The 26,858-nt window shown below is 41.8% G+C and overlaps 1 long non-coding RNA gene across 1 annotated transcript; it reads left to right on the top strand.

Annotated features, from left to right (window-relative positions):
* Positions 1-53: 53 nt before the first annotated feature.
* Positions 54-24,991, top strand: LOC310770566. The gene is made up of 3 exons (XR_014552277.1): positions 54-101; positions 600-671; positions 24,805-24,991. It is a non-coding gene; the product is annotated as an uncharacterized lncRNA (long non-coding RNA).
* Positions 24,992-26,858: the final 1,867 nt, after the last annotated feature.

The following is a 26,858-nucleotide window of genomic DNA, read 5'->3' as shown; positions in this document are numbered from 1 at the left end:
GAATTCATATCTCTTCTTCTTCTTCTTCTTCTTCTTCTTCTTCTTCTTCTTCTTCTTCTTGGTTTAGATTTTTGCTGCTGGCTATTAGGAAATGAGTTAAGGTAGACAAATTCCCATCCCAACCAATCACCCTTTGTATTTCTACCCTCTGAGATGCCTGGTGTATTTCTGATCCTCAGAATGACTGTAGATTTTTCAGTATTGTGCGTTATCTTAAACAAAGGGAATGTGGGGGAAAACAAGCCACATAATATTTTTTAATAATACCAAGAAATTAAGAAGTAGAAATCAAATTAGCCTTACAGATCCTATCATTTATTGGTGCCAATAAAGAGAAGAGAATTCTTATTAACATATTATATTCCAAACTATTGGAAGCCAATGCGTAAGAAACAAAGCACCTGAATAGTTAAAAATTGAAGGCACACAAATCCTTGTGTCCAAATATAACAATTTTCCTGAGATGACATATTTATGTAGAAAGAATAGTTGTGCTCATTAACCATATCAGATTGCCACAAATATGTCGGATGTGATATAGCTGAGAAATCATTTGAAGGCAATTTCAGAGAGGCTGATTTGTTCAATGTTATCACTAGGCTGGAACAGAAAATGTAGAAAGCAAGGTTCCCCAATACGTGCAAGCTGATCCTATCCATGATTACTCAGAGGTAAGTGATATTATTAAATAACACTTACTCTCATGTAAGTCTGTATAGGATTGCATTCTCCCTGTATTAATTCATGCAGATAATAAATAAGTAGTATATTTGCATTTTTTTCAACTGAAGAAGGATATGAATTTCTACCTGACTTGTTTAAATTAATTTTCTTTACTGAGAATGCCATCCATTATTCTGACATGCTTTATAGCAAGTGCAAATTCTTGATTGCTGTTGCATACCAAAGAAAAGGTTTTTGCTATCTATACCCTCACCAAAGCCTACCTTTAAATATGTCAGAGGCAATTTAAATGCCATTGCCTTAGCAAGTATTCCAAGAATGTATCCAAATGAGTTTTTTTGGGGTTGCGTGTCAATGTGATGGATATGTTTATGGTGTTAATAATGGGTTTGTGGTCCCCCCCCCCCAGATATAAAAGCCATCTTGGCCGGATTCGGAAATTATCCCTTCTGTTATTCTCTTCACATATCTTTCTGTAAGCAGCATTACGACAGCAGTAGAAATGCATAACTTATTACCCAGGAAGTACTGAATAGTTTCTTTATACCTTTGAGTACTCTTTGAGTACTAAGCCAGCTAGTAGACATGTCCAATTGAAAACTTGATAAAATCATGTTTTCTTGGTGAAAATCCTTTTTTCTGGTACAAAATCAAAGTTACATGGAAGCTTATCTTTAAAATAAGGAGCCATGACTTGTTGTTTGGAAATCCACAATTATCATTGTGATAATACTGAGACTTCTCTTGAGAGCCAAGAAAGACATTTCCTATTACTCAAGAAATGCAATAACTTAATTGTAGATGGTATGGGGACATTCTGCCTCTGCCTCTCTCCTTCTAGACTTCCATGCTCCTGATGTCATCTTGGTATGGTTTCTAGCAGGCCAGTGTATTCCTGTCTTAACATCCCTTCCCTTGCACCTGGTTAGGCAAATGGGCTGGAAGGAGACATTGTGTCCAGTCCCGTAGAAAATGAAGCATTGGTGTGGTATGTGGGCACACATTACATTGGCACATTGGCTGACATGGTGCCAGGCCACTACTCTTTTAAGTCCAGCCCACCCTAACCTGACCCTTTGCAGAACTTTGTAGCTCCACCCTCCTATCCTATATGTTTTACTGGTCACGTGGGAGCCCTCTATTAGCCTAACTCAGTGGAAGATTTATGATGTGGGGGGCCCTTGTGGGGGGCTATCCACTCACCTAAATAAATATGTCTATGTAAAAATCAGGGGTATATGAGAATATGTTTCTGTGTTTGCAGTGTGCTCCAAACTCCCCAACAGTCCTCACTCTAGGTCAGGCAGGAAGAAAAGGTGATGATAATAATGATAACTGTGTCCTCCCCACAGAACATGATCAGGGAACAATAAGGGGAAATATGATTTAAAATTATGGTGATACAAATGAAGATGATAATGCTTCTGCACTGATCCATCCCACAACCAGACAAATTGAGAACAATCCAGGAAAAGATTATGATGATGATGCCTCAGCACTGGGCTTCAACAATTTATACTAATAACTTGGGAACCCTCAGCCTCAAGGGATCCCAATCCTGCACATAGCTAGAAATCCCTCACTGGTCTGATTTCCCCGGTTGATTCCCCACCCCCTTTGGCCAACTCTGCACAGCTTCTAGAAGGGTTCTGGAAATATTGGCATGGGTGGAGATCAGTTAAATAGGTTGATCAAAGCTATAGGGCAACGTGAACAATTAGAGGAAAAGTTAAACATTGGCAAGCATGCTGAGGCAGTTGTACAATGAAAGGAGCATCCCTAGACTTGTCATAAAGGGCTGTGTGATGCCGGTGGGGAAAGCAGATGAGGCTTGCTGACAGCACATTTCTAAAGACCTGGGGCTCTGGGAGTTAGTGAGTCAGGAAGGCCTCCCTCAACAAAAAGGTAGCCAGCTGGGCAGAACTAGGCTTTGTTGTTGTTGTTGTTTAGTCGTTTAGTCATGTCCGACTCTTCGTGACCCCATGGACCAGAGCACGCCAGGTACTCCTGTCTTCCACTGCCTCAAATGTCTGGCTTATTATGCCCCACCCTGGGATAGGCTCACTCATGGTACACAGGTGAGTAAGAGGTGGCAAGGCTACCCCTGCCTTAAGCTATTCTGACACAGCTAGTCAGCTTATAATGTGGAGTTCAGCCTTTGCATTTGTTTGTTTGTCTGTAAACAGACAATCTAAAGTGTGTCGAAAGTGTGTTGAATGAATCTTTTGTTTCCAGGGCAGCAAAACATTCCCTCTGCCAATGCAACCCAGTCCCATCCATGTTTGCCCAGGAGAAGCTTATTCCTAAGTAAGCATCCATGGGGCTACATCCTTGGAATTGTATGCCTGTTTCACTTAAGCTCCTTTTCTGCCCCATGACAATCTCTTCCTACACTATCCCTAATCTGAAAGTAATTATCGCAGTCATATCTTAGGCCTCTGAGCTGCTTGAATAATAATGAAAGGATCAATGTTGGCAGCGGTACCTCAGATTAAGAGGCTGATTGAGGCTTAGTTTTTCTTAATTATTGACCCAGGTTCTATAACTTGTTTCCCCCTGGTCTGAGTGGAGAAGTCCACCAGATCAGACTGGGCCTATTGGATTAAAAAGAGAAAAAGTGTGTGCTACAAAAGAAGCATATCTATTAATATGTGCAGGCAGACATACATCGTTCTCAATTTTCAAGGCTTGGCAAATGAGACTGGAAGTAATTCAATTTTTCCTGTAGCAGACAAATTAATGTTTTTAACATTCAGCTCAAGTGTAAAGCTTGCCCAATAAATAGTACAGATCGGTTCTTTATGGCTTGTTTGTTGCAGCTTTTATTGATCCTTTTTAAAAAAAAACCACCATACATATTCAAGGACAACATTAACAAATTAGGAAGGAGAAATATAAGTGAAAAAGTAGATCATCACTTAGCTTGTGAGTTCTTCTAATTCTTTAATATCGGTTTCTGGCTTTGTGTGACCGATTACTGTGAAAGAGCCCATCAACATGGCTTTGCCTGAAGGTATTGTCTGATTAGAGTCTGGGATCTGACAAAAACGGTGTTAATGTTAGTTCCTTCATTGGCTGTTGGTAGTCTCCTGAATAGATAATTTCCTATAGTGATGGGATCCAAGATGAGTGCTTGCCAGATTGTGTGTCAGATACAGCAGTTTTCTACTTATGGGGCACTCCCACCAGCAGAAGTGGTCAACTTTCACTGATTCTTCTTTCCCCAACAGCTGCTTGTGTGCCTCAAAATATTTTCTGGAGGATTGGGGCATGAGGAATCATGTGACAATAGGATTTTGCTACAAAATGTATAGCATAGTCCCTGGAACTTCTCATTCCTTGGAAAAGAGGGGAGCATACTCTTAATAAACATATAAGAAGGAAATTGTTGCCACAAAAACACAGTGGCTTAAAGCTAGAACAAGTACAGTGGTACCTCAGGTTACATACGCTTCAGGTTACATATACTTCAGGTTACAGACTCCGCTAACCCAGAAATAGTGCTTCAGGTTAAGAACTTTGCTTCAGGATGAGAACAGAAATTGTGCTCCAGCGGTGCGGCGGCAGCAGGAGGCCTCATTAGCTAAAGTGGTGCTTCAGGTTAAGAACAGTTTCAGGTTAAGTATGGACCTCCAGAATGAATTAAGTACTTAACCTGAGGTACCACTGTAGTTATGTTTAAATCCTGCCAAAATAAAGAGTAAATTATTTGCATGACTAAGTTAATCTGGGTATAATCAGAGTGCCATATGCTGTCAGAGATTGCTTGAGAAGAAGGAATATGTTTAGCAAGACACTTTCAGATGTTCTGCAATGCAAGCTGTGCCAGATCAACAGGAAACAAAAAGCACCCATTGTAAGCTACATAGCACTCCTACCAGTTCCCAATTTAGATACACTACAGCAGACTGTGGATGATTTAGAGCAGTAAAACTGTACAATATTGTCCAAGAAGCGTCATTGCTGTACAAAAATAAGAATTGGTTTGACGATGAATTGTACTTGTTCCACCATTTTTGCTCTACTTTTTGCACTTTAGTGTAAAAGAGAAAACTGGTAGGGATGCAAAAACTGTCCATCAGTTTTCATCATGCTTTCATCTCACTTCTAAAGTGAGAATGTATGAGAAGTGATTTGACTTCTCCACCTATAAGAGAACATCTGTATTCATCCCATGCAGCTAGTGGTTTACAGCATAATAGCCCTCAGGTAACACATCATAAGCTGATTGGGTTTAGTCTGGGTCTCTCAATTACTTGCTTCATACCCTTTGAGCTTCTTCTGACAGGAAAATTTGCACCTTTGAATCTGTGGAATCATATAGCTAGATTGTCTCCATTTTCCAAAAAGCTTTGATGCTAACTTTGATAACACTATTCTCCATTATTGAAATCACATGGAAGCAGTTATATGTACACATGCTCCTGTGTGTGGCTGAGCCAGTGAATTATAGCTAGTCAAATATTTAGCTAAGACTCTGCATACTGGTGCTTGGAAAGAAGCATTGACACATTTTTGCCTATACAAATTTACACATAAAGGGGAAAAACCCGTAGAAGATAAGCATCAGAAACAGTGAGGTCAGTGATAGCCAAACATTCCTGCTATTAGGTAGTGGCTTTTCCCACGTAGGTCTGAACATGCTGACATTCTAGGCATGCGAAAAGTCTTCTGCTTGCAGAATTCACATGTTTCTGGTGATTTTTACTACATATTCTTCCATCGGGATTACTTGAGGAATAATTGCAGTGTTACACAACCTGATCCCACCTCGTGTAAACCAAGAGTACACAGACAGCATGACAAAGTGGGTTAAAATCTGTCTCAATGTTTTTTCTTGGACTGCTGATCTATAATTACTTACTTGCAAGTAGTCTCAGTACAGTGAACAGGATGATTTGTGACTTCAATCTGTGAGAAAGAGATGCACACATAAATAGCCAGATGTCAAGTAAGGATGCGTTAATCTCTGCCAGGGTCATTGCCTGACTGATGACAGGATGCTGCATGACTCATTAATGCTGTTAATAAACTATAATGTATTATCTTTGTTATCGGAGTGCATCGCATTCTGGTCTGTCTTTCCACCTTGCTGATAATGTCAGCTCTGACATTGTTCCTCATTTACATGTCACTTTCTATTCTGTTCTTCAGCTCTGACTTGATTTATAATTAAAACAATGTCATTAAGATCAACAGACTTATTGATCTTTTCACCAAATAGTTCACATGAAGTAATTATTTCATTGATTGTGATGTCCTTTCTATGTATGTTTGGCTTCCATGGAGATGGTGTCACTTTAATTTTCCCTTAGAGGGTGTTATACCTTTTTCTTTTTCTTTTTGAAAATTTATCAGTATTTGGTTGTATCAAATGGTGTCACTCAGCTTACTGTAAAGATTCTGTAAGCAAAACAGGGAAGGAAGCAGTTTTCAGTGATTCTCCCCTCCCCTGTAGCCATCCCATGCCCCATAGGAGTCAATTCCCAGGGGCTGTGGGGGCTTTGGCTTCTACAATAAAATATTTGAGGGGGCTGGGCCCCCACAAAGTTGATGGGTATTCCCATTCAAATGGTGTGTGTGCACTGTATAATGGGCTCCCACAATATTTTATTCAAGTTGGCACTCCTGCCATGCCCCACTAAAAGTGCTTTAGATGTCTCCCTCAAACCTGTGGAGCAGATATGGAGGTTGTGAAAGGGCTGCAGGAAAATGTGTGAGTCACTGAAAATTGCTCCTTTGTGATGACGGAAGCTTTACTACCACTTTTAGGGTCCAATCCATTAGGAAGTAATTATGCAATTACTATCTTCTCTCAAGGTCTTTTTGTAGACAGTGCAATACATTAATGCCACATGACTTCATTTAAACTCATTTTCACTTTGATAAATTGGTTTTTGTTTTGTTTCACAACTAAAATTATTTTCTCACTCCCTCAAATTTTCTTGAAAAGCCTCATTTCTGAATTTTAATAGTGAATAGTCTCAAAACTTTACCTACATATTTGGACATCTGTATTCAGCAAAATTTTTATTCTAGGATTTTGTATCAGCTAACATTTGACAATTATCTTAGATGTAGTCATTGACATTTGGCAATATTTGACAAAGTATATTCCTTGGTATAGGATTTAGTAAGTTTTATCTTAGGTTCACTCAGATTCTACTCTATAAACCCCAAATTTCACTTGAAATTTTGTAAAATAATGGGAAGAATCTAGCGTTGCATGAGCCATCGTGAAGGGGAAGATACCACCTTGTTTTGCTCTGCTTGCAAGGTGCTTTCCACTCAGTCTTCAAAGATTTCTTTTTTCCACTGCAGTCGCAAGGGAAAAAAAAAAAAGATTGACTTGAAGCTATAGCCCAGGAGGCTGCAATGGGGAGGAGATGGCAGGAAAGCCCCATTGCATGAGTTAATTTCCATTCATAGAACTTGGGACCATATTGGCTGTAAGTCCTGGAAGACCTCTTCCTTGCCTTGCAGGCCTTTTTTCATCTAGCCTGGGAAGGCAGAGCCCTGAATGGCTTGAGCTACATATGCTGAGGCTGCTGAACAGACTCTTGGGGTTTTGTTGGTGGGAGTTGTTGCTGCTGTTGTTTTTGTTTTAGATATTGCCATTTATGTCGAAATTGTTCAGTTTGGTTGTGCATTTGTTGTTGTTTTATTTATTGTTTTATGCCTACTTTCGTTCCGTTGCCATTATGTATTATGTATTATTTTCATGTTGTAAGCTACCTTGAGCATAGTTTGAACTGTGGAAAGGCAGCATGCAAATGAACTTACATATGAATGGATCAAATCCCTTGTTTTAGCTAATTGGGCTAATTGTCAGGTTCCATGGTAGCTATGCACTTGTCAAAGGATGGCAGAGCTTTCATGTTGATGATTCTGCTGAGAGCACCATTTGAGAATAAATGCTTTCAAAAACTTCCCATACTTCAGAGGCATCTGCTGTCACTGGAGTATCATTTCTCCAAGAAAGAAAATGAATTTGGAGAAGGGAAAGGTATCTTTATTTTTAAATGGAAACCACAGCTTTTATTTGCTTTTCTTATTTCTCAGCAACGCATTTGACAAACACATCTTTTGCAGGCTTTTGTCAGTAGCAAGCAGAAGGCATGCCATATTCCACTGCGCACAAGAATAGGGTTGGTCTTTTCATTAGTATGCCTGGAACAGGTCAGTGTAAATATGTCAAGATGTTGTTGTAGTCTAATCAAATGATCATGCTGCACTAGCAGAACTGCTGAAGGGTCAAAAATGTACATATAGCCAACTCTACAAATGTCATCTTTACAAAGCAGCTGCAGGACTTGGTGTGTATCTTTCTGTTCCTGCCCCCCCCTATTTTCTTTAACTCTCCACCAGTTCTATTCATTGGCTTGGATCTTAAGATTCTTTTGCATGAACGAGAGGTACTTCTGCTCACATAGGAATGGTTGATTTTCACATATCCCCCCTTATCTGCAGTCCTCCCAACACAAAAGTTGAATTTTGGGAGCTGAGAAAACCCTGCTTTGCAAGTGTTAAACCATTTGATAAGTAGAACAAGTGTTAGGATCCAAGACAATTCATTTTTTAAAAAATGAATACATTAATATATGCTCTAACAACAAACGAAAGGTTAGGGAAAGTTAATCTCAAATGGCTTAGAGAAACTGCCATCATATTATGATCATTTTGTATTTTGACAATATGCATGTCCCATTTAAGGTTGTGATATATTATATTATATGAAGATGCACAGAACTTAAGGTTGGATGTAATACAAGAATTCTACAACAGAAACAGCAAAAAAGTGCAATGCTGGATAAAGTGCAAATTCTGTTAATATATATATGTTCAACCCATGTCAAATACTGTACATGACTTCTTACTGCTAGACTGCTAAGGGGCTTCTATACTTGCTTCTACACCGATTGGAATACATGTAAAATGCCCATCCATGTTATTCTTCCTAACAGTGTTTTCCTTATCACCACCTTATCAAGTACTTGGATCAGAGTAGGAGCAGCCATGGAAGTAGCAGCAGGCCTACGAGTCTAGGGACAAGGGTGGCTTGTGTTCAACATGTGTTGAACTGATCCAGTTTGAATGTCACAAATCTGATCCCACCATTGCCAGTCAAATAGAAAACTTCTGTAACAGCCCTGGAGTTTTGCTTTGAGAAACAGGAGCAGCAATATTGTTGTGGGTTTCTGGTGTGCTGATTCATATTCTATTTTTATATATATTTAGTGCAATAAAGTGAAGTAGGTATTAAACTGGATTCCTGATCACTGCAGAAGCAACTTCCTAATGCTTCACTTTAAAGCAAAAGAGCAGGTACAGTGTTTGCTCTAAGCCCATCTTTATACACTTAATTGACTATGATGAACCTTGTTCTAAATTTTGTTCACTTTTTTAAAAAAATCACAACCTTTTTATTGGCATCAAAATTAAAAACACATAATTTTAGCAAATGGCAGTGTATACAAGCTACCCTTGTTTTTTGTAGGAATGGTCCTCATATCGGGTTTTCACTCTGAGGCTGGATCCAGAGAGATTTAAGGGGAGCATCATGGAGACAGTAGGGCCCACCAAGCTGGATCTGTCTGTGTGGCTGGATCTGTCAGTCTTTTCTGAATTTCCCACAATGCCACTTTACTTAATGCTTGCTCTGGGACATTGTGGGAAATTTAAATGGTTGCTTCCAGCCATCATTTGCAGTTCTGCTACAACCACTACTGCTGATTAAACTCATGTTTTAAACTGGTCTTGAAGAAAAACCTCTAAGACATCACCATAAGTAGCCTGTGATTTGCATTTTCAAAAATTACACATGCTATTATCAAATTGCTGAAATTGGCACCTTTCCATTTCTCTCTCAGTCTCAAGAGGATAATGAGGATCCTATGATTAGACAGTTCAATTGGAAAACATACTTTCACTGAACAATAGGTTTGCATTCGAACAATGTTTTCTTACTGTGATCTTACTACAAAGGAGTTTGAGACTTTGCATCTTATACAGCTTTACAAGATAGCTTTGCATCTTATACTGCTTTAACCCTAATCTGGCATTTGATCTGCATCTTGTTTCTTCCATTATTTGCCTTCTCAATGTGGAGCTAATGGCTGTAAGCCACTACTGTAGCTACTTTCTCTGTCTTTCAGATTACAGAATGTATGTGCCTATGGGCTTTTCCTAGGTATGTTGAGAAACAAACAGAAACAAAAGGTATACTTATTAGAGCTCATGTCGTCAACCTTTTTGGACTGGTGAGCAAATTTCAGATTTTGAAAGAGCACTGTGGGTGGCATATACAACATGGCTGCCGTGGAGATCTGGCATAACTCAAAATGGCTGCCATGGAAGCATGATAAAATTAGAGTGAGTATGATACCTAATTTCAGATTTCAACAAGGCTCTTAAACCTGTTTAGTCAATCAGGTAATTTCATTTATATTTTAACACTGATTCTGTTAACATTTGTTCGGTGGCACAAATGCGTTGGGCATTCTTTGAACCTATGGCCTTTGTCCTCATTGTTCCTACAACATATTTGCACAGGAACCTGATGGAGGAGTAGTTGCCAGCTGCTGGGAAAAATATGTATCAGCTAGTTCTGTCTCACAGATCCACACTTACCTTTCTTCTGCTCATTCCAGGTACTTTAAAGCTCTGTGGCCAAGTGCCCTGTTTTGTTTTTTGCTCTGGTGCTTTCCCAGAAAAACCCACTCTTTAAAGCTCAGTTGGAGCAAATGACAATCTATGGAAACCCCTAATTAATATTTGTTCCAGTTGAATGCTAAAGAGAGGGTTTTCATGGGAAAGGCTCTGCGGCAGCAAAACAAACAAACAAACAAACAAACAAATACAAGCTGTTTTCAGCACAGACCTGGTCCTGGAAAGATTGGGGCAAAAGGTATGTGTGGATAAGCCCTCAGGGTATATGTGAACAGACATCAGTATGCATCTACAAGTCAGCCTCCAATAACTTTGTACCCTCCCAATGATTTGGACTATAACTCTCATCACCCCTGACCATTGGCCATAGTAGCTAGATTGGGAAAGGCTTCAGTATGTGAATGGCATGGAGTAAAGTTTAAGTGTATTGGTACTGGAGGGAATGCATGTGTGCATAGTAGCATAGAGTCCCCTTTCAACACAATCTAGCCTAGTAAAGGTTCCCATATAGCCTGGTTCAACTCTTGGAGTGTTGAATACGGAAAGTTCCTACCAAAGTGTTTCTGCTAAATATCTAACTTAGAAATTGTACGTTTGTTTGCTTCTTCCACATGTTTCCAGCTATTGCCATGAGGCTAGTGGAAAGCAAACAGTTCTCAGGAAGAATTCCACCCCACACACAAGCCAGTCAATTTTAAGACTATATCTCTAGGCACTTGAAGTGCCACTGTGTGTTTTTCAGGGAAGTAAATGAAGCCTGTTTCCTGATTACCCCAAGGTAATTTTGATGCACTGTCCAGGTTAGCTGTATTTCAGTACCAATCCAACACTACTTGTTTGTTTGGTTACTGTGTGCAATTTATTTACCTAATGAAATCCCACTCCTATTCAGCATGTTTTCCCCTCTAGTATAGTGCTTCTTTGCTCAAGGTAATAGAATGAATGAGTGGTTCAGAGTAAGGCTTAGCATTCAGAGCCTTCCCAGCCCTCCGTTCTCTTCTGTAATCGTTCTACAGCCACATTGACTTCTGGTCCTAATAGCACTTTGAATATTTTTCTCTGTAGGTATGCCTCAAGTGGCATAACTTTGCACTGAAACAACACTCTAATGAATAGAAAGTCAATGAAGGAACAAAGGAGTAATATGTAATGCAGTGCTTGGACCAGCTTATATTGGTGTAAGGGAGTATGAGTTGGCCATTTTTATTGCCTTGCTTAACTTCTCATATTGTTCACTGTAAGATAAGGATAGAGAACCTTTGGCCTCCAGATGTTGGACATCAACTACCATCAGCATGGCCAGGGGTCAGGGAAGATGGGTGTTGTAGTCCGACACCATCTGGAGGGCCAGTTTCCCCATCCCTGCAACAAGAAATTGTGTTGACATATACAGGAAGAGGTGCTTATTGGTAGAGGTGTCAACAAAATGCAGTGGGGAAAATGTCATCCTAACCTACTTCACAAGGCCATAGCAAGCATAAAGTGTGGGAAAACCCATAAAGCACAGAACCCTGGATTTCTTGGAAGAAGGTAGGGACAGAAAAGTAACCAAGAATAACACATCCTGCCACTTGGCACCACAGTAAAATGGCCCTCTTCCAACTGGGAAAAGTAAGTTGATTCTGAGAAATAATATACGTTTTGCCTCGGCCTAATATTTTACTTTCCAATTGAAGCTTAATATATCAAAATGGAATCTCAGAGAAAAGCAGCTGCCCATGCAGTCCTCCTTAAGAGAATGGGATCCAATGATTCTTAAAAGGCTGTAGGGAGGCTAGAGAATAAGCAATAAAACTTAAAAGCAAGCTCCACAATAATAATTCTTAACAAAGGATAGAGGGCCAAACAGAACAGTTAAGATAATTTATGGCACAAATGTCTATAAAAAAGCCATTAAAGACAGATAAAGAATTCAAGGCAGTGACTCAGAGCTATCCTAACAGAAACATTAAATAATTGCCTCCTCTGCAAGAGACGATATGAACTTCTGGAAGTGAAACAGTGTAAGCATTAAATCCTAAGCTAGAACATGTTAATATTGAGAGCCCCTAAAAGCATTCCTTCAAATATTAATGCTGGTGCAGAGAAATCAGGATTGGGACACCATAAACTCAAAGACCAAATTCACCAAATATATTCATATAAAATGCAACAAACAAGAGGTAAGACTAAAGCAGGTCTAAACAGTGGCGTAGCGTGTGTTGTCAGCACCCGGGGCAAGGCAAGTAATTTGCGCCCCCTAACCCGGTAGGGGCAGAGAGCTGCGAGTGTGAGCGCGCCCCCCAGATGTTGCGGCCGGTGCGGCCGGCCCCCCTGCACCCCCCACACTACGCCACTGGGTCTAAAACTTCATTACTTATTAAACTGCTTATTTATTATTATTTCTTTATAACATTTGTACCTTGGTCTTCAGCTGCAAAGTCTCCCAAAGGGGCTTTACACAAAATCAGTTAAAATTGTCCTGCAGGTTTACAATCTAAAGGACATGGCACAGAACGGAAAGCAACCAGGGAGGGATGAGGAAAAATGCCAATTTAGAAACAATTCTTAAAATTAAATAGCAGTTCTTAAGGACTAGCATGGAATGGGAACTGTTCAGAGGCTGATGGAGCAGGTCTGTCAGCAGAATGGGTAGAATGGACCTTCTTCCCATCTCTCTCACTGAGGCAGCTCTTCTGTGTTTCTTCACATGGAGGCTGCCATTGTGTGGTAAGCTGGTCATGTGATGTGGTTTCCTACGCCTATTGGATTCTTTCCCCCAAATCAATGCAAAGCTTACTTTTAAGATGTTTGCAGTGCCATTGAGAAAAATGCTGCATTCATATGGATGGTGACCCCATGCTTCAAAAATAGGGAGCAATGTGTTTGCTGTATCACGTATGAATAAGGGTTCCATGTTCAAAACTAGCTTGGTGTTCATACCTCGATACAATCTACACTTAATGCCTCTCTTGTAAGCCCAACTGAGTTAGTGTCTGGATAGCTCACTTTCCTAACTAAAAGGGTGGGAAAACTGTAGTTTTCTGGTGGTTGTTTGAATAAAACTCCCATTATGCCTGTCCACTGGCCATGCTGGCTGGGACTGGTGAAAATTGAAACCCAACAACCAATGGAGGGTCACAGGTTCCCATGTGCCTTATTAGAATTATTCTCCTGCTTTGTTTGTGTTGCTTAGGGTCTTGTATGGAATTCAGATATTAACACTTTATTTGGTTAGCTATCCATATACATATTTTTTCTCCTTTTCCATTCCAATTCTATAATTTATTGTAAACACAAAGCGAATCATATTCACATGCATCTCACAAATCTAGAATTTGCCACATAGGTATATGAATTTTACCAAACGTTTAGGAGATGCATACATAGCTTTAAGTGGGTTGTATAAGTAGATGCATTCTCAGCATTTTCCAGATATATGAATATATGCTGGGGCTGAACTTGACTTTCAGAATAAGCCTTGTAATTTATATGCTCACAATTTTCAACTTGACTATGGTTCAGCTCTGATTTCACGCTGCCACGGCAGTGTGTTTAATGTGAAATTTATGGCTTTAAGCATACTTGACTGTGTGCCTGATTGTGACCTATGTACTCCTTTATACTGGGGTGGGGAACCTGTGGTCCTTCAGATATTGATGGAGCTCAGCACCAATCAGCCTCCTTAGCCAGCATGACTAATGATCAGGAATGGTCAGAGCTGTAGTCTTGCAATACCCAGAGGTTCCCCACTCCTGCTTTATATAATGTAATCTTCAACCACAGATAAAGTCTGAAGATTTGTACTGCTCTGGATTGCACAACTGGGGACCCACTAAGCTGAATGCTGTCCACCAACTACAAACTGTGGCCTGCCAGTTGCTTGACAACACTCTCCTGTTCCATTTTTGCAGCCCTAGGCAAGCACCCAAACCAAGGAGGTCTGCCTGCAGACAGTGGAACAGTATTCAGCTGGCATACCCGATAAAAATAGGGACCTCCCATTCCATAATGATAATTTTACTATTTATACCGCACACATTTTACTGGGTTGCCCCAGCCACTCTGGGCAGCTTCCAACATATTTAAAAACATAATAAAACATAAAACATTAAAAAACTTCCCTATTCAGAATTGCCTTCAGATGGCTCAGGGGTTGGATAACTCCATACCCTCCAAAATTTCCCCAATGAAAATAAGGACATCCTCAAGAAAAGTGGGACATTCTGGGATCAAATCAGAAACCATGACGGCTTCTCTAAATCAGGGACATCCTTGGAAAATAGGGACACTTGGAGGGTCTGAGCTGGGTGTGTCAGAAGTTGTTCAGAACACAAAAAGAGCTTGCTGGATCAGGCATTCTGCTCTCATGGTGGCCACCCAGATGCCAAACCCTCAAGCAGGACCTGAACACAAGAGAACTCTTCCCTCTTGTGGTTTCCAGCAACTGATATTCAGAGCACTGTGCCCTCTGAGTTTGAAGTCAGGACATAGCTATCAAGGCTAGTAACAATCAATAGTCTTCTCTGAGAGCCAGTTTAGTGTAGTGGTTAAGAGCAATAGACTCGTAATCTGGAGAACCGGGTTCGCGTCTCTGCTCCTTCACATGCAGCTGCTGGGTGACCTTGGGCTAGTCACACTTCTCTGAAGTCTCTCAGCCCCACTCACCTCACAGAGTGTTTGTTGTGGGGGAGGAAGGGAAAAGAGAATGTTAGCCGCTTTGAGACTCCTTCGGGTAATGATAAAGCAGGATATCAAATCCAAACTCCTCTCCTCCTCCTCCTCCTCCTCCCCCCTCCTTCTTCTATGAATTTGTCCAATCCTCTTTTACTGCCATCCAAGTTGGTTGCCATCACTGTCTCCTGTAGGAACTGTTAGGATATTTCCGTTCCACCTTAAAAGGGTGCAGGATGTTTGTATAACACCCTGCGTAAGTTCCTGTCTCACAGGATGTTTATGTTATATGTTCCTTTCGATTTTGGCTGTCTTGCCTGAGCAGTTGGAGGAGACGGTCATGATTTCTTTGTTCTGACCAACGTTGAATAAAACTGTAAATATGCAGTTCTGCTCTCATGCTGTGCAACTTCTGTTGTGTGAATTCTGCTGAAAGAGTGTGCTCTAAGCCAGAGGCTTAGTGTCGCTGAATTGCTGATATTGCCTGACTACGGGAGGTCGATGGATCGTCCGGCATCCGAGCTTGGGGCCTCAGATGCATCTTATCTCCCTGGCAGTATCCCAACAACAGGTTATGGGCCCAGATTCACGGCACTTGCAGAAGAGTAAGACTGCGCCAGACTGCTAAGGTATGTTGGAAAAGCGAAAGCAGAGGCTTTTCTGTTTGCCGCGGAAGACGTCTTTGATGTCCGGCTAAACTAATTGGCCTGGGAGCCGAGCCAGAGGCATCGTGATTTATGAGCTGCCGAGATAAGACGTCTTAAAAGGCTCACGGCTGAAGCAAATAGCTGAGATGGATCTTTTAGAATCCTCTGAAGCTGCTCCGTGTCCACGGAAGCTAAATGGCCACAACTATCAGACCTGGGCAAGGTACTGTGAGGGCCAGATGAGAAGGCTTGGTGTGTGGAATACTATTTCAGAGGACCCCCCAGCCCCTGTGACAGATGAATGGAGGGCACAGGACTCGAAAGCCATGGGGGTAATTTTGCTCTCAGTAGCTCCTGAAGAGTTAATCACCCTGGCTGGCAAGGCCAGTGCCCGTGAGATGTGGGACGGGCTTAGAGCCTGTCATCTCCGACAAGAGGCTGGGTCTGTGTTGCTTTATTTCAGAAAGCTGCACAGGAAGCGTTTGGAGCCAGGGGAAGACCTTAGAGCCCACGTTTTACATTTGCAGCATCTCCGACAGGAATTGACTCAGAGAGGTTTCAATATGCCTGAGTCACTGTTTGCAATTCTCATCCTGGACTCCCTGGATGAAAGCTATCATGCCGTGTCAAGTCAGCTGGCGACCCTCCCTGCGCAAGACCTCACTGCTACAAAGGTCTTGGCGACTTTGCAAAACGAATACGACAGGAGAAATGCAGCTGAATCGGCTTGTGCGCTTCAGGGGGAGCAATGTGGGACAGCATTCCAGCCTCCAGGGGGAGCCAAAGCGTTGGCAGCTGTGAAGTGCTGGAACTGTGGGAATCAAGGTCATATTCAGAAGTTTTGTCGAAAGACTGGAAATAAACAAAAGAAAAAGCCTGCAGATGGCCCGAAGCAGAAGGGGAGTGGAAAGCCAGTGGAAAACAAGGCTTTGTTTGCTGGCACAGCTTCACCAAAGGCTAAAGGCAAGTCTGATGGCCAGGAGCAGGGGGGCAAGCTGCAAAAGCCCACGCCAGTGGAAAACAAGGGTTTGTTTGCTGGCACTGCTTCACCGAAAGCCAAAGGCAGGTTTATTGTGGATTCAGGATGCACGCGACATATCACCAAAGACCGCCATTTGTTCATCTCCTTCACACCTCAAGATGGAGAGATCCACCTGGCTGATGGAAGGACTTTGCAAGCTGCAGGAGTTGGGACTGTGAAACTTGCAAGTTTGCATACTACCATCAGAGATGTACTTTTTGTTCCAGGAGCTGCGGACAATTTGCTTAGTGTCCCACAGCTCAATGGGCGTGGTTTTGAAATTACATTCAAGAGGACTGTCTGTGTCATCAGAAAAGGCAAAGAGGACATTTTGCATGCAAAGTTGTTGGATGGTTTGTTCTGTCTAACTTATGATGATGTTCCTGTTATATCTAATGCTGATACTTGTTGTGTTGCACAAACTAACAAGGTTCTTCATGCAGGATGCATTCATGATGCACATCGAAGATTTTGTCACCTCTCTTGGCAAGCGCTAGCCAAGATGCCTGAGTTGGTTGAAGGTTTGGACATCAAACCTTGCAAATTTCACATGAAATGTGTATCTTGTGCAGAGAACAAAAAAAAGGTGCATACAGAGTATGGATGACTAACTCTAAATCCATAAAGTTCACAAGGAGTGTTGAGTACAATCCTAAGTGGGGGGAAAATGTGGGAATTTTCCAGAGTTACCCAAAGGAGGATGAAGGTGATGTGAAGAAAGCAGATCATGCTGAGAAAGCTGAGGAAACTGAGGATGATGATGATGATGATCAGAGTTCGGATTCCAGTTCAGTGGGCGGCGCTGCTGCTGCTGTCAGTGACAGTGATGACACAGCAGACTACAAGAGCGCAAAGGCCTCAGTCAGACCATCTGATGCGTCTGACAATGAACTGGAAGAACCACTGTTCACCATTGGTCACTTTTCTCCTAAGAAGGAGGAGATGAGTCCAGAAGACTTGCGTCTAGTTCGCAGGTCTGAAAGGGCGACCAAAGGCAAACCTCCAAAGAGATTTGCTGATGAGTTTGCTAAGATGGCAACTGCTGTTCTTAGTAGCTCAGAGAAGGTGTGGGAACCTTCAAGCTTCAAAGAGGTCCAGGAGTTAACCTCTAAAGATGCTGAGCCTTGGCTAAATGCCATGAAGGCTGAAGTTGATTCCTTGAACAGGAACCAAACTTGGGAGCTGGTACCGGTAGTCCCAGGGATGAGACTGGTTGGCAGCAAATGGGTCTTCAAGGCCAAGACAGACCAGAATGGCAAGGTTGTCAGACACAAAGCCAGGTTGGTTGCCAGAGGTTTTTCACAGGTACCAGGGCAGGATTACCACGAAACCTACTCACCCACGGTCAAATATGAGAGCATTCGGCTGATGCTCAAGATCGCTGCGGAGGAGAAACTGCATGTTTCCCATCATGACATAAATACAGCTTTTTTGTACGGGATTTTGAACGAGCAGCTGTACATGCTTCCACCTGACGGGATGCAGATACAGAAGGGAATGGTCTGTAAACTGCGGAAACCATTATATGGTCTCAAGCAGAGTGCCAGGTGTTGGAACACAAAACTCACTGAAACGTTGCTTTCTCTAGGTTTTCACCAGGGCAAAGCTGATCCGTGTGTGTTTGTCAAGGAGGAGGGGCAAAACAAACTGTATTGTTTATGTTTTGTTGATGATCTTCTGATGTTTTGGAAGAATCAGGCTTTCTACCAAAGCACCCTAGCTCAGCTGAAGGAGCACTTTGACATGAAGGATCTTGGTGAGGTATCCAACTATCTTTCTCTGCAGGTGGAGAGGGACCAAGCAGGTAATTTTCTGGTACACCAAACACAGAAAATTGCTGATGTATTAACCAGGTTGAATTTGGTTGATGCAAACCCGGCAGACACACCGATGGTGACAGGTTACCAGGTAGACAGTACTGCTGAAGCGTTTTCTGACACAACGCTGTACAGATGCATTCTAGGCAAGTTGAATTTCATTGCTAGATGTTCAAGACCTGACATTGCTGTAAGCACTAACCTGCTTAGCAGACATGCTAACAATCCTACTGTTCAGGATTGGAAAGCTCTGAAGCGCATAGCCCGGTATTTGAAAGGGACTATGCACTACAGGCTGAGGTTCACCAGTCAGAAGACTGGAGGTCTTGAAATCTTTGCAGATGCCAGTTTTGGAAGTGACACCACGGATGGTACGAGCACTTCTGGAGTGTGCTACATGTACAACCACTGCCTGTTTGACTGGTTGTGCAAAAAGCAAACAACAGTTAGCCTAAGTTCCTGTGAAGCAGAACTCAATGCTCTGTCATTTTCACTCATGGATTGTGAATGGTTGATGCAACTGTTTAAGGACATTGGGGTTTCTGTGAAATGTCCTATACAAGTGTATCAAGACAATAGATCTTGTTTGGCTTTGCTGAACTCGGAGAGTTGCAAGCAAAGGACCAAGTACTTGCAGATTAAGCTACATCGTGCAAGAGAGTGTATTCAGAAAGGACTCATTCAGGTGTCCTACATGCCAGGAAATGAAATTACTGCTGATCTGTTGTCTAAGGTTGTTAACAGAGAACAACTGAAGGTTTACGCACAAAGGTTGCAATTGGGTTGAACCACAGGTACTACAGGTTACACGGAAAGGGGGAGGATGTTAGGATATTTCCGTTCCACCTTAAAAGGGTGCAGGATGTTTGTATAACACCCTGCGTAAGTTCCTGTCTCACAGGATGTTTATGTTATATGTTCCTTTCGATTTTGGCTGTCTTGCCTGAGCAGTTGGAGGAGACGGTCATGATTTCTTTGTTCTGACCAACGTTGAATAAAACTGTAAATATGCAGTTCTGCTCTCATGCTGTGCAACTTCTGTTGTGTGAATTCTGCTGAAAGAGTGTGCTCTAAGCCAGAGGCTTAGTGTCGCTGAATTGCTGATATTGCCTGACTACGGGAGGTCGATGGATCGTCCGGCATCCGAGCTTGGGGCCTCAGATGCATCTTATCTCCCTGGCAGTATCCCAACAGGAACAAGTTCCCTAGTTTAACTATGTGGTATATGAAGAAATACTTTCTTTTACCTGTCCTGAATTTTCCAGCATTCAGCTTCATTTTATGAATTCTAGTGTGCTGAGAGAGAATAACTGTCCTCTGTCCTCTTCCTGCACACCAGGCATAATTTTATAAACATCATTGATTATTTAATTTCTATACTGCCTAATATATTAAAACTATCTCTAAGTGGTTGTACAGAAAACTGGAGCAACAGCAGATGACTTAAACAAAACATTATAAAAATACACCAATGCTACATCAATGCAAAGTTACTAATATCTAAAAATCAATTCATTTTCCTTCTGGCGCACCCTCCCTCTCAGCCTCTGGGTTCTCATGCAGGGTCCAAACAAACTCTCAGCTCACCCACAAAAATCTCACAATGAGAAGAGTTCCTGGAAACAGCAGATAACATCCACGTCTCTCACTCTAGACTTGCTTGTTATAGGCAGGGGTGGGTGGTATGTCCCCATGCTGTGTTCCATTCAGCTGAACTCTCCACACCCAGTTACAAGTACAGAAGGTTTGTTGAGTTTCCCAGAGTGTACAAAGGATGGGGAAAAGGCCTGCCTCCACTCACAGGTCTTCCTTCAGTCTCTGTCCTCTCCACCTCCTCTAGCTACTTCTATCACATCATCTCTCACTAGCCTTTTCTCTACACCAGATTGGTTTAGACCCATGGTTCCCAATGTGAGGCACACGCCCCACAGCGAGGCAATTTGATTTTTAAGGGGGGCAATTTGGAAGCTTGTTTAGACTAAGTTAATGGCCTTTTAGGCTTCCTCCACATGACTAGGAGTTCACCTTTTGAATAATAAGAATTATATGTCACAGTGGGGGGCATCAGGATTTTAGAGATTCTTAGGTGGAGCATGGTCAAAAAAAGGTTGGGAACCACTGGTCTAGATTTATTTCAAGTGAACCTTATGGCCAGCAGCAAATGAACATTTGGTTTTACTTTAGCTTACTCTCACACGTTTGTAACATTTGAAAAAACAATGGAAAGGGACCTATATGCATAATCAGTTTGCTTCCAAGCTTATCTTGCCATTATGAAAGGAAAATAAAATTGCCTTTCCTTGCTGTCACATTTTCCCCACCCTTCACGTCAAACACAAAATACTTTCCCCCACAGATGAAGGTTGCAATTGTATGCACTATGAATTACTGTAGTCAATCTGCTGGAAATTCTGTTAGAAAGGTGCAGAACAAGGTTAGAGGTTCTGCCTAGCTGTCACAGTGTAATCATTTCAAAAGAAAACTCAGACACATTATTAGCAATGATCTGCCTTCAGCTGATCAAACATCATGACATTGTATCACAACTTTAACATAGTTTTATAGTTTGTAAATCATATCTTATCCACCTCGTGATTGTATTTCAGGCAGCCTAATCCTATGGATCAACTTCAGCTGCAAAAGCACCCGCTATACTTTAAACGGCAAAAGATGCACTCACAACTGGCACGATGCTTTGCTATGCATCACCTGCCACAAAAGCCGCTAAGTTATTACATCAGATTTCGCAGGATGCTAAACACTTTACACTCATAATAAAGCATAGCTATACAGCTATGCCTTGAGGCTGAAGAGTAGACCCTTTAGCACACAAGGCTGGGATTGTGTCCAGTCACCAGTGTCCAAAATGTGGAAAAGAGCACTGTGAAATAAGCTTGAGACAGACACATTGTGCACAAATGCATAACAGCAGTAGATTTCTAAACCAGTCGCCTTAGGAGCTGAATAAGAATTTTCTGCCTGCTAAGCAGTGTGTCACAGATTTTTTTTTAGTTTTTCTCCACCTACTCTGCACAGTTTCTGTTCAGTTGTTGGTTTCATTAGTGAGGGTTGTTGTTAAATAGGTCAATTAGGCCACATTTTGGCAGGTATGTGTGGGAATCCAACAGGAAGGGTAAGTTTAAGTGAGCACCCTTGGGTGACTTTGGGGTGAAATGTGAGTCCTGAGAGTTGCCTGTTGATATAGTAAGGATCGCTTTTGGAGCCAATTTGTGAGGCCCCTGGCATGGAGGGGATGGGTCAGGAAGGCCTCTCTGCTCACCCAAATGCGTGGGGCGTAAGAGGGAGGGATGGAGCAGGTGCCCCCCTTTCTTCAGAGCAAGGTTAGGGTTTGCCCAGATTGACAGTTTATTAGATGCTTTGCACAGAGTGTCATCTAACAGATCCTCAGTTATAATTTGAATAAAAGTGCTCTATGTTTAAACCCACTTCACCTTGTGTCACATCTTCTTTCCATTGCTTTGGTCACATTGGGGGGATTTATAGAGCTTCTTATCCGACAGAGATTATTGCAACAGTGCAAGCTCATTTGCATGATCAGAGCAATGAAGTTGAGCCTTAGCCCAAGTTGAGTTATTTCTCCCAGTTTTTAATTATTTATTCATTTGATGACATTTGTCGTCGTCTTCTTCTTCTTCTTCTTCTTCTTCTTCTTCTTCTTCTTCTCTTACGTAAAATCTCTAAATGCTTTACATAGTAAGGATCTAAATTTCATTTTAGTTCAGGATCTATTTAGAAGCTCCAGAGTCCATAGGTTTCATGTTTGGGTTGCAAAAGTGTACACATTTACCTAGGAGTAGGTCCTACTGTATCCATTGGAACTTATTTCTCAGTAGATATGTATAGGATTGCTTCTTTAGTTGGGCTTGTAAAAAGCACACCCTACTTTTGAAACTCCCCTGAGCTGTCAAAGGTTGTGCAGTGTTAAGAGAAATAATACCCCAAGGGCCTTATTTACATGCTGAGTTTGGCATAGGAACCTCTGGATCACAGCCTACAGTTCACATCCCTAAAATAATTAATGTTTTTATAATCACCATTTATTTTTATGGCTGCTTGATACTAGGGCCTAATCATCTGAGCAGAGTGAAGACGATGAACAGCTTTGTGACGGTTTATACTGAAAATCTGCTAATTTATTCTCTGTATGGGTTTTGCTTCCAAAAAGTGTCTTTTCACATAAGATTAACACTTCTGAATTCTTTGGGAGAACAGGTGTTGGGATTCACTTATAACTTTGCAAACTTGGCGTGATGCTTCCAGTGCTACAGGCTTGGCAACTTTGCCTTGTGAAGAAAAGAAACCAAGGCACACAGTGCCACATAATTACACAATCGTTTACAATGTGATGTAAAACCTGACAAACAAACATAGATGCACACTTGGAAGGGGAAGATAGAAATCCAGCAAGTTAATTTATGGAACCCAGTATTGGAATCCAGCGATACCATTTTCACCAGTACAAACCTCACTGCCTCTGGCTAAGAGCAGGATGGTGTAAGCAATATGGTTGCTGGTTACCAGCTATACCAATATTTTCTCCCTAGTATAAACAATTAATTGATCACAACCATCATGTCTGTGTTGCTTCCACAAGCAAAATATGAATTAGTAAGAACAGAAGAACAGCTCTGCTGGATCAAGGCAAAAGGCCTAATTCAGCATTCCGGAACTTACAGCAGCCAAGTAGATGCAAATGGAAAGCCCACAAGAAAGACCTAAGTGCAACAGCATTGACCCCTCTGTGGTTTCTAGCAACTGTTATTTGGAGGCATGCTGCTTCTGACAGTAAAGAGAAAACCTGGCCATTATGACTAGTATTCATTGACAGCCTTACCATGTGGCTTATGTCTCAGAGGACAATGTTTCTTGTTGCTGTGCTTCATAGCCACACATTAGCCATGCAAAAGAGTTCAGAAACATTTCCTTATGTTTTAATTTAACCATAGCTTATTGTGTCATATGAACCCAACAAACTGACCAGCCTTAACTATGATGTGTTGAAGCAAGCCAACTTCAAACCATAATTAAAGAAGCTGGTGTGTTTCAACAAAACAAACCATTTAGGGTTATGAAGTTCCTGCCAACCTAGCAGTTCGAAAGCACGTCAAAGTGCAAGTAGATAAATAGGTACCGCTCCAGCGGGAAGGTAAACGGCATTTCAGTGCGCTGCTCTGGTTCGCCAGAAGCGGCTTAGTCATGCTGGCCACATGACCCAGAAGCTGTATGCCGGCTCCCTCAGCCAATAAAGCGAGATGAGCGCCGCAACCCCAGAGTCGTCCGTGACTGGACCTAACGGTCAGGGGTCCCTTTACCCTTTACCTTTAGGGTTATGAAGTAATGCTAAACCATGGTTAATCTAAGATGGAAGTGGAAGCTTCTGATCTCCTCATGGCTGCATCTGCACTAGATAAGGAGAGGGGAGGAGAGCATGCAAGCCCAAAGCAGTATGCTTGCATGTATGAAACAGACCTCATCTTTTTTTTATCACTATTTGGTTTAGGAGCTGATTAGATTGTAGCAGGCAAAATTAACAGCCATAATTCTAACATGGCGCAGCTGTGCCTCAAAGCACCATGCTAAAAATATTTAATGGTGTAACTATTTTAGGTAAAGGTACGGGCCAGTCTTGCCAGACTCTAGGGTTGTGCGCTCATCTCACTCTATAGGCCGGGAGCCAGCGCTGTCCGCAGACACTTCCGGGTCACGTGGGCAGCGTGACAAGCTGCATCTGGCGAGCCAGCGCAGCACACAGAACGCTGTTTACCTTCCCGCTGGTAAGCGGTCCCTATTTATCTACTTGCACCCGGGGGTGCTTTCGAACTGCTAGGTTGGCAGGCACTGGGACCGAACGACGGGAGCGCACCCTGCCGCGGGGATTCGAACCGCCGACCATGTGATCGGCAAGTCCTAGGCGCTGAGGTTTTACCCACAGCGCCACCTGCGTCCCTGTAATTATTTTAAAGAGGCTCAAATATCTTTTTTCCATTCCATAGAAACATGCATTTTGTTTTTGCCATGATGAAGTTTTGTTCATTTAAATTCCTCTAACATACCACTCCATTTAGCAATTGGAGAAATATATAAATCACATTCACTCTAGGTGAATTCTTTTAATAACTGTGATGATCTTATCTTGTACACGTGTCTAGGAGTGGACTTTTCTCCTAGCCACTGCAAAATTACTATTGTCAGTGTTGTTAATATTTGTTGGGTTTTCCAATAAGGGAGGCATGATAAAAAGCATTCTGAAAGGATACTATTTCGTTTCTTGTATCTTTCTCCACTACTGCAGGTTTTAAAATATGCCGACATTAAGAAGATTAAGTATAGAAAGTGAAAGCTAACTAACCGAAAATTAATTGAACATTTATAAGATGCACACTTCTTCATTTGTGCTTCAGTGGTGGAAGATTGGTGGCTTGTTCCTTCAACAGTGAGATGGGAAAATAAATCACATAATTTTCAGAACATTTTGATTTTATCGTTTGGGGAATTATCAGCGTCATTTATAGGATGCCTCTGGCATGATTTATTATATGATTCTACAAATAATGTTTAACAGAGCAATAAAATCACATAGTTTAACACTAAGGTGACCTTCATTTAGAATGTGCAAGTGAAAAAAGAAATCCATTCTTCTTGCTATTAAGGTTCATGTACATCATCATAATCATTTTCATTTAACAGTTGTGCCTTGTCTCAAAACAATGCTTCAAATGCAGTGTCATATATCTGGAGCAACTAGCCTCTGGAAATATTTCAAGAGATGTGACAGAAGTATGTCGGTGCATCTAGTATATTAGACTGCTGCATATCCCAAACACACAGACACCCCAACCCCCAGGAAGGATGCTATAAAAAGCAGGTAAGAGCCTTTGGGGTACAGTGGATGGAGTATCAGACTAGGACTAGGAAGAAATCCCTGCTAAGTGTTGAAGATCACAGCATGACCTTGGTCCAGTCTCTTCTTAAGCTCCCTGACCAGAATGTTGTCACTCTGAGCATTTTGGAATAGGGTTTGTCAGAGTTTGGTACACACATCGAAGCTCTATGCAGAATGAAATAGCTTGTTAAGACTCCTGCTTGACAGTATAAGGAAAACTTAAGGATTATTACTCATGACAAACAAAGCCATTTTAAGTGTAGGTTTTACATGTGGCCAACATGGAGCCAAGATGTTAACACTATCACATGCTAGCTCATGCTGACTAAGCTTGGAGCAAAAGCAGGAAGGAAGTAAAGCCTGTGTAAAGAATCTAGTAATCAACAAATAGTTATGGAGGAATTAGCAAGGAGAAAAAAACAGGTTGCTGTTCTGTCTATCACCACTCACTGTTTCAGGTAGCTCAATTGTTGTTTTACTCCCAACACCATTGAGGGTATTTTGAGTGAGACGCATTGCATAGATCATCCACAAACCATTGTAAAAGAGGTAGAGACAACACTAGTGGAAGCAATCCATCCAGTTCTGGGTTAGAAGGAAATCTTGCTTACATGGAGATGATAGCACAACCCGCCCCGCAGAAGGTATTTCTTTAATGAGGTGCTTTCTGCTTTGAGGGCTTGTTATTTCCCCCAGTAATGATTAGGCATAACTTTTCTATATGTTGATTATGTTAAACCACATGGAGAAGCAGCAGTTAAAATGAAGATTGCTCACTTTCCTCCTCCTAAATACGTAAATTATGGATCATTGGTGTTCTGAAATGGTACAGTAGGATACAGGAGAAAGGTACATCACTGTGGACATTTGAATGCAACACCAAACCACAGTTTAGTGCTATATGAACAAGTTTTTCCTTCCTCCCACTCCTTGTCTTGTGTGGTCACAGAGCATGCAGTCGTATTGGGGGCTAACTTCAGTGTACTGTTTTAAAATCAGGACAGATGGTTATTAGTTCAACTATGTTGCTGTATAGCTTAGTTGGTTAGAGCATGGTGCTGAGAACACCAAGGACACAGGTTTGATCCCCCTATGGGGCAGCTGCATATTCCTGCATTGCAGGGAGTTGGACTAGATGATCCTCACCATCCCTTTCAACTCTATAATTCTGTGATTCTATGGATAAAATTATGGCTCCTGATCTTGGCAGGTTTGATAAACCAGAGTTAAAATGAGCCATGGTTTCTGGCTTTTGAATCCCCTCTTTGTGGCCATGCTGGAGAAGGGGGGGCGGGGGAGCAAGCTCATGCATATAACTATGGTTTAGCAATATATCTGATAAACTATGGTCTAGCATTATAGCCAAACCAGCCCATTGTATCCATGAAACCAGGAGCTATGTGGCATACACTGACAGTGCAGTTGTGGTTGCTTACTCAAACCCTTGACTTTAAACTGATAAC

Source organism: Podarcis filfolensis (genome assembly GCF_964270895.1).
Source record: "Podarcis filfolensis genome assembly, chromosome: 9".
Taxonomy (NCBI): Eukaryota; Metazoa; Chordata; class Lepidosauria; order Squamata; family Lacertidae; genus Podarcis; species Podarcis filfolensis.
The sequence above is the reverse complement of the archived record's forward strand: the minus strand, read 5'-3'. Positions and strand labels throughout refer to the sequence as shown.